Below are 7,665 nucleotides of genomic sequence, written 5' to 3' on the forward strand. Positions count from 1 at the left end.
CCTAGATTGTTCTACCGACCTATCCATTCGAGAAATCACCTCTGTGGAGTCATCGTTCCAACGCCTATAATTAAATCTTATCGTCCCGCTTGATTCTAGGTTCCGCAATCCAGGCGTTGGACCACCTCGCTAGATCCTTGGGCAAACGTGCTACGTGTCTCGAAACGAGTTGATGGAGGACCGTATCAGTGACGTGTGTATGGATCTGGGCCCACGCAATGAGCTGGTCCGAGTTCCATTGGGCCCAGTCACACGTGTACGATCCAAGTTCTTCAAGGAATCCCACCAAGGCCTTTTTCGAATGGTCCAAGACCAACATGGAGTCCATAGGGATATTGAAGTGCAAGAAGGATACAAGACAAATCATCTACACCATGATCCAAACCCGTGGTGAGTCAAGCGGGCCTCCAAGTGATTGGGCCGAGTTGGATCTTTAGGCCTTAATGTTGCTTAGGGTTAGATTAACTGCGTAATAGAAGCATGGGTCGGCCAATCTAGACACCAAGATGGCCGACTGCTCCTTTAGGATTTTAGAAACCTCTAGCCTATGAAAGGGCTTGCTTTGCAAGGGTTTTGGACACAAGTTGGATCAATACAATTTGATTTATGTCGATTCTTCCTGTTAAGAGATATTCGAGCCTTTTCACTTGCTTTGGCAAGGGTTGTATGCAATATTGCGTACCGTCCTAGATTGTTCTACCGACCTATCCATTCGAGTAATCACCTCTGTGAAGTCATCGTTCTAACGCCTATAATTGAATCTTATCATCCCGCTTGATTCTAGGTTCCACAATCCAAGCATTGGACCACCTCGCTAGATCATTGGGCAAACGTACTACGTGTCTCGAAACGAGTTGATCGAGGACCGTATCAGTGACGTGTGTATGGATCAGGGCCCACGCAATGAGCTAATCCGGTACCATTAGGCGCAGTCACACGTGTACGAGCCAAGTTCTTCGAGGAATCCCTCCAAGGCCTTGTTCGAATGGTCCAAGACCAACATGGAGTCCATAGGGATATTGAAGGCCAAGAAGGATACAAGCAAATCGTATTCACCATGATCCAAGCCTATGGAGAGTCAAGCGGGCCTCCAAGTGATTGGGCCGAGTAGGGTCTTTAGGCCTTAATGTTGCTTAGGGTTGCATTAACTAATTAGTAGAAGCATGGGCCGGCCCGTCTTGATACCAAGATGGCCGACTGCTCTTTTACGGTTTTCGTAGGGTTTTAGTAACCTCTAGCCTATAAATGGGCTTGCATTATAAGGGTCTTCGACACAAGTTGGATCAATAAAGTTTGGTTAATTTCGATTCTTCTTGTCAAGAGAGAGTCGAGCCTTTTTACTTGCCTTTCCAAGGGTTGTGAGCAATCTTGCGTCTCGTCCTAGTTGTTCTACCGACCACTGTGGAGTCGTCGTTCTACCCCCTTTAATCAAATCGTGTTGTCCGTTTGATTCTAGGTTTCGCAATCCAAGAGTTGGATCACCTCGCTAGATACTTGAGCAAACGTGCTATGTGTCTCGTAACGAGTTGATCAGGGACCGTATCAGTGATGTGTGCATGGATCATGGCCCACAAAATGATCCGGTCCGAGGTCTATTGGGCCTAGTCACACATGCACGAGCCAAGCTCTTAAAGGAATCCCTCCAAGGCCTTGTTCAAATGGTCCAAGACCAACATGGAGTCCATAGGGATATTGAAGGCCTATAAGGAGTCAAGCAAAACATCTACACCATGATACAAGCCCATGGAGAGTCAAACGAGCCTCCAAGTGATTGGGCCGAGTTGGGTCTTTAGGCCTTAATGTTGCTTAGGGTTAGATTAACTGCGTAATAGAAGCATGGGTCGGTCAATCTATACACCAAGATGGCCGACTGCTCCTTTAGGGTTTTAGAAACCTCTAGCCTATAAAAGGGCTTGCTTTGCAAGGGTTTTGGACACAAGTTGGATCAATACAATTTGATTAATGTCGATTCTTCTTGTTAAGAGATATTCGAGCCTTTTCACTTGCTTTGGCATGGGTTGTAAGCAATATTGCGTCTCGTCCTAGATTTTTCAACCGACCTATCCATTCGAGTAATCACCTCTGTGGAGTCATCGTTCTAACGCCTATAATTAAATCTTATCGTCCCGCTTGATTCTAGGTTCCGCAATCCAAGCGTTGGACCACCTCGCTAGATCCTTGGGCAAGCGTGCTACGTGTCTCGAAACGAGTTGATTATGGACCGTATCAGTGACGTGTGTATGGATCTGGGCCCACGCAATGAGCTGGTCCGAGTTCCATTGGGCCCAGTCACACGTGTACGATCCAAGTTCTTCAAGGAATCCCACCAAGGCCTTGTTCGAATGGTCCAAGACCAACATGGAGTCCATAGGGATATTGAAGGCCAAGAAGGATTCAAGCAAATCATCTACACCATGATCCAAACCCAGAGAGTCAAGCGGGCCTCCAAGTGATTGGGCCGAGTTGGATATTTAGGCCTTAATGTTGCTTAGGGTTAGATTACCTGCGTAATAGAAGCATGGGTCGGCCAATCTAGACACCAAGATGGCCAACCGCGCCTTTAGGGTTTTAGAAACCTCTAACCTATGAAAGGGCTTGCTTTGCAAGGGTTTTGGACACCAGTTGGATCAATACAATTTGATTAATGTCGATTCTTCTTGTTAAGAGATATTCGAGCCTTTTCACTTGCTTTGGCATGGGTTGTAAGCAATATTGCGTCTCGTCCTAGATTTTTCAACCGACCTATCCATTCGAGTAATCACCTCTGTGGAGTCATCGTTCCAACGCCTATAATTAAATCTTATCGTCCCGCTTGATTCTAGGTTCCGCAATCCAGGCGTTGGACCGCCTCGCTAGATCCTTGGGCAAGCGTGCTACGTGTCTCGAAACGAGTTGATGGAGGACCGTATCAGTGACGCGTGTATGGATCTGGGCCCACGCAATGAGCTGGTCCGAGTTCCATTGGGCCCAGTCACACGTGTACGATCCAAGTTCTTCAAGGAATCCCACCAAGGCCTTGTTCGAATGGTCCAAGACCAACATGGAGTCCAAAGGGATATTGAAGGACAAAAAGGATACAAGCTAATCATCTACACCATGATCCAAACCCGTCGAGAGTCAAGCGGGCCTCCAAGTGATTGGGCCGAGTTGGATCTTTAGGCCATAATGTTGCTTAGAGTTAGATTAACTGCGTAATAGAAGCATGGGTCGGCCAATCTAGACACCAAGATGGCCGACCGCTCCTTTAGGGTTTTAGAAACCTCTAGCCTATGAAAGGGCTTGCTTTGCAAGGGTTTTGGACACAAGTTGGATCAGTACAATTTGATTTGTGTCGATTCTTCTTGTTAAGAGATATTCGAGCCTTTTCACTTGCTTTGGCAAGGGTTGTAGGCAATACTGCGTACCGTCCTAGATTGTTCTACCGACCTATCCATTCGAGTAATCACCTCTGTGGAGTCATCGTTCCAACGCCTATAATTGAGTCTTATCATCCCGCTTGATTCTAGGTTCCGCAATCCAGGCGTTGGATCGCCTCGCTAGATCCTTGGGCAAGCGTGCTACGTGTCTCGAAACGAGTTGATGGAGGACCGTATCAGTGACGTGTGTATGGATCTGGGCCCACGCAATGAGCTGGTCCGAGTTCCATTGGGCCCAGTCACACGTGTACGATCCAAGTTCTTCAAGGAATCCCACCAAGGCCTTTTTCGAATGGTCCAAGACCAACATGGAGTCCATAGGGATGTTGAAGGCCAAGAAGGATACAAGCAAATCATCTACATCCTGATCCAATCCCATGGGGAGTCAAGCGGGCCTCCAAGTGATTGGGCCGAGTAGGGTCTTTAGGCCTTAATGTTGCTTAGAGTTAGATTAACTGCGTAACAGAAGCATGGATCGGCCAATCTAGACACCAAGATGGCCGACTGCTGCTTTAGGGTTTTAGAAACCCCTAGACTATAAAAGGGCTTGCTTTGAAAGGGTTTTGGACACAAGTTGGATCAATACAATTTGATTAATGTCAATTCTTCTTGTTAAGAGATATTCGAGCCTTTTCACTTGCTTTGGCAAGGGTTGTAAGCATTATTGCGTCCCGTCCTAGATTGTTCTACCGACCTATCCATTCGAGAAATCACCTCTGTGGAGTCATCGTTCCAACGCCTATAATTAAATCTTATCGTCCCGCTTGATTCTAGGTTCCGCAATCCAGGCGTTGGACCACCTCGCTAGATCCTTGGGCAAGCGTGCTACGTGTCTCGAAACGAGTTGATGGAGGACCGTATCAGTGACGTGTGTATGGATCTGGGCCCACGCAATGAGCTGGTCCGAGTTCCATTGGGCCCAGTCACACGTGTACGATCCAAGTTCTTCAAGGAATCCCACCAAGGCCTTTTTCGAATGGTCCAAGACCAACATGGAGTCCATAGGGATATTGAAGTGCAAGAAGGATACAAGACAAATCATCTACACCATGATCCAAACCCGTGGTGAGTCAAGCGGGCCTCCAAGTGATTGGGCCGAGTTGGATCTTTAGGCCTTAATGTTGCGTAGGGTTAGATTAACTGCGTAATAGAAGCATGGGTCGGCCAATCTAGACACCAAGATGGCCGACTGCTTCTTTAGGGTTTTAGAAACCTCTAGCCTATGAAAGGGCTTGCTTTGCAAGGGTTTTGGACACAAGTTGGATCAATACAATTTGATTTATGTCGATTCTTCCTGTTAAGAGATATTCGAGCCTTTTCACTTGCTTTGGCAAGGGTTGTATGCAATATTGCGTACCGTCCTAGATTGTTCTACCGACCTATCCATTCGAGTAATCACCTCTGTGAAGTCATCGTTCTAACGCCTATAATTGAATCTTATCATCCCGCTTGATTCTAGGTTCCACAATCCAAGCGTTGGACCACCTCGCTAGATCCTTGGGCAAACGTGCTACGTGTCTCGAAACGAGTTGATCGAGGACCGTATCAGTGACGTGTGTATGGATCAGGGCCCACGCAATGAGCTAATCCGGTACCGTTAGGCCCAGTCACACGTGTACCAGCCAAGTTCTTCGAGGAATCCCTCCAAGGCCTTGTTCGAATGGTCCAAGACCAACATGGAGTCCATAGGGATATTGAAGGCCAAGAAGGATACAAGCAAATCGTATTCACCATGATCCAAGCCTATGGAGAGTCAAGCGGGCCTCCAAGTGATTGGGCCGAGTAGGGTCTTTAGGCCTTAATGTTGCTTAGGGTTGCATTAACTAATTAGTAGAAGAATGGGCCGGCCCGTCTTGATACCAAGATGGCCGACTGCTCTTTTAGGGTTTTCGTAGGGTTTTAGTAACCTCTAGCCTATAAATGGGCTTGCATTATAAGGGTCTTGGACACAAGTTGGATCAATAAATTTTGGTTAATTTCGATTCTTCTTGTCAAGAGGGAGTCGAGCCTTTTTACTTGCCTTTCCAAGGGTTGTGAGCAATCTTGCGTCTCGTCCTAGATTGTTCTACCGACCACTGTGGAGTCGTCGTTCTACCCCCTATAATCAAATCGTGTTGTCCGTTTGATTCTAGGTTCCGCAATCCAAGCGTTGGATCACCTCGCTATATACTTGAGCAAACGTGCTATGTTTCTCGTAACGAGTTGATCAAGGACCGTATCAGTAATGTGTGCATGGATCATGGCCCACAAAATGATCCGGTCAGAGTTCTATTGGGCCTAGTCACACATGCACGAGCCAAGCTCTTAAAGAAATCCCTCCAAGGCCTGGTTCAAATGGTCCAAGACCAACACGGAGTCCATGGGGATATTGAAGGCCTAGAAGGAGACAAGCAAAACATCTACACCATGATCCAAGCCGATGGAGAGTCAAGCGAGCCTCCAAGTGATTGGGCCGAGTAGGGTCTTTAGGCCTTAATGTTGCTTAGGGTTAGATTAACTGCGTAATAGAAGCATGGGTCGGCCAATCTAGACACCAAGATGGCCGACTGCTCCTTTAGGGTTTTAGAAACCTCTAGCCTATAAAAGGGCTTGCTTTGCAAGGGTTTTGGACACAAGTTGGATCAATACAATTTGATTAATGTCGATTCTTCTTATTAAGAGATATTCGAGCCTTTTCACTTGCTTTGGCATGGGTTGTAAGCAATATTGCGTCTCGTCCTAGATTGTTCTACCGACCTATCCATTCGAGTAATCACCTCTGTGGAGTCATCGTTCCAACGCCTATAATGAAATCTTATCGTCCCGCTTGATTCTAGGTTCTGCAATCTAGGCGTTGGACCACCTCGCTAGATCCTTGGGCAAACGTGCAATGTGTCTCGAAACGAGTTGATCGAGAACCGTATCAGTGACGTGTGTATGGATCAGGGCCCACGCAATGAGCTGGTCGGAGTTCCATTGGGCCCAGTCACACGTGTACGAGCCAAGTTCTTCAAGGAATCCCTCCAAGGCCTTGTTCGAATGGTCCAAGACCAACATGGAGTCCATAGGGATATTGAAGGCCAAGAAGGATACAAGCAAATCATCTACACCCTGATCCAATCCCATGGAGAGTCAAGCGGGCCTCCAAGTGATTGGGCCGAGTAGGGTCTTTAAGCCATAATGTTGCTTAGAGTTAGATTAACTGCGTAATAGAAGCATGGATCGGCCAATCTAGACACCAATATGGCCGACTGCTCCTTCATGGTTTTAGAAACTTGTAGCCTGTAAAAGGGCTTGCTTTGCAAGGGTTTTGGACACCAGTTGGATCAATACAATTTGATTTATGTCGATTCTTCTTGTTAAGAGATATTCGAGCCTTTTCACTTGCTTTGGCAAGGGTTGTATGCAATATTGCGTACCGTCCTAGATTGTTCTACCGACCTATCCATTCGAGTAATCACCTCTGTGGAGTTATCGTTCCAACGCCTATAATTAAATCTTATCGTCCCGATTGATTCTAGGTTCCGCAATCCAGGCGTTGGACCACCTCGCTAGATCCTTGGGCAAGCGTGCTACGTGTCTCGAAACGAGTTGATGGAGGACCGTATCAGTGACGTGTGTATGGATCTGGGCCCACGCAATGAGCTGGTCCGAGTTCCATTGGGCCCAGTCACACGTGTACGATCCAAGTTCTTCAAGGAATCCCACCAAGGCCTTGTTCGAATGGTCCAAGACCAACATGGAGTCCATAGGGATATTGAAGGCCAAGAAGGATTCAAGCAAATCATCTACACCATGATCCAAACCCAGAGAGTCAAGCGGGCCTCCAAGTGATTGGGCCGAGTTGGATCTTTAGGCCTTAATGTTGCTTAGGGTTAGATTACCTGCGTAATAGAAGCATGGGTCGGCCAATCTAGACACCAAGATGGCCGACCGCGCCTTTAGGGTTTTAGAAACCTCTAACCTATGAAAGGGCTTGCTTTGCAAGGGTTTTGGACACAAGTTGGATCAATACAATTTGATTTATGTCGATTCTTCTTGTTAAGAGATATTCGAGCCTTTTCACTTGCTTTGGCAAGGGTTGTATGCAATATTGCGCACCGTCCTAGATTGTTCTACCGACCTATCCATTCGAGTAATCACCTCTGTGGAGTTATCGTTCCAACGCCTATAATTAAATCTTATCGTCCCGCTTGATTCTAGGTTCCGCAATCCAGGCATTGGACCGCCTCGCTAGATCCTTGGGCAAGCGTGCTACGTGTCTCGAAAC

The sequence above is a fragment of the Coffea arabica genome, chromosome 11c (genome assembly GCF_036785885.1).
Source record: "Coffea arabica cultivar ET-39 chromosome 11c, Coffea Arabica ET-39 HiFi, whole genome shotgun sequence".
Lineage (NCBI taxonomy): Eukaryota > Viridiplantae > Streptophyta > Magnoliopsida > Gentianales > Rubiaceae > Coffea > Coffea arabica.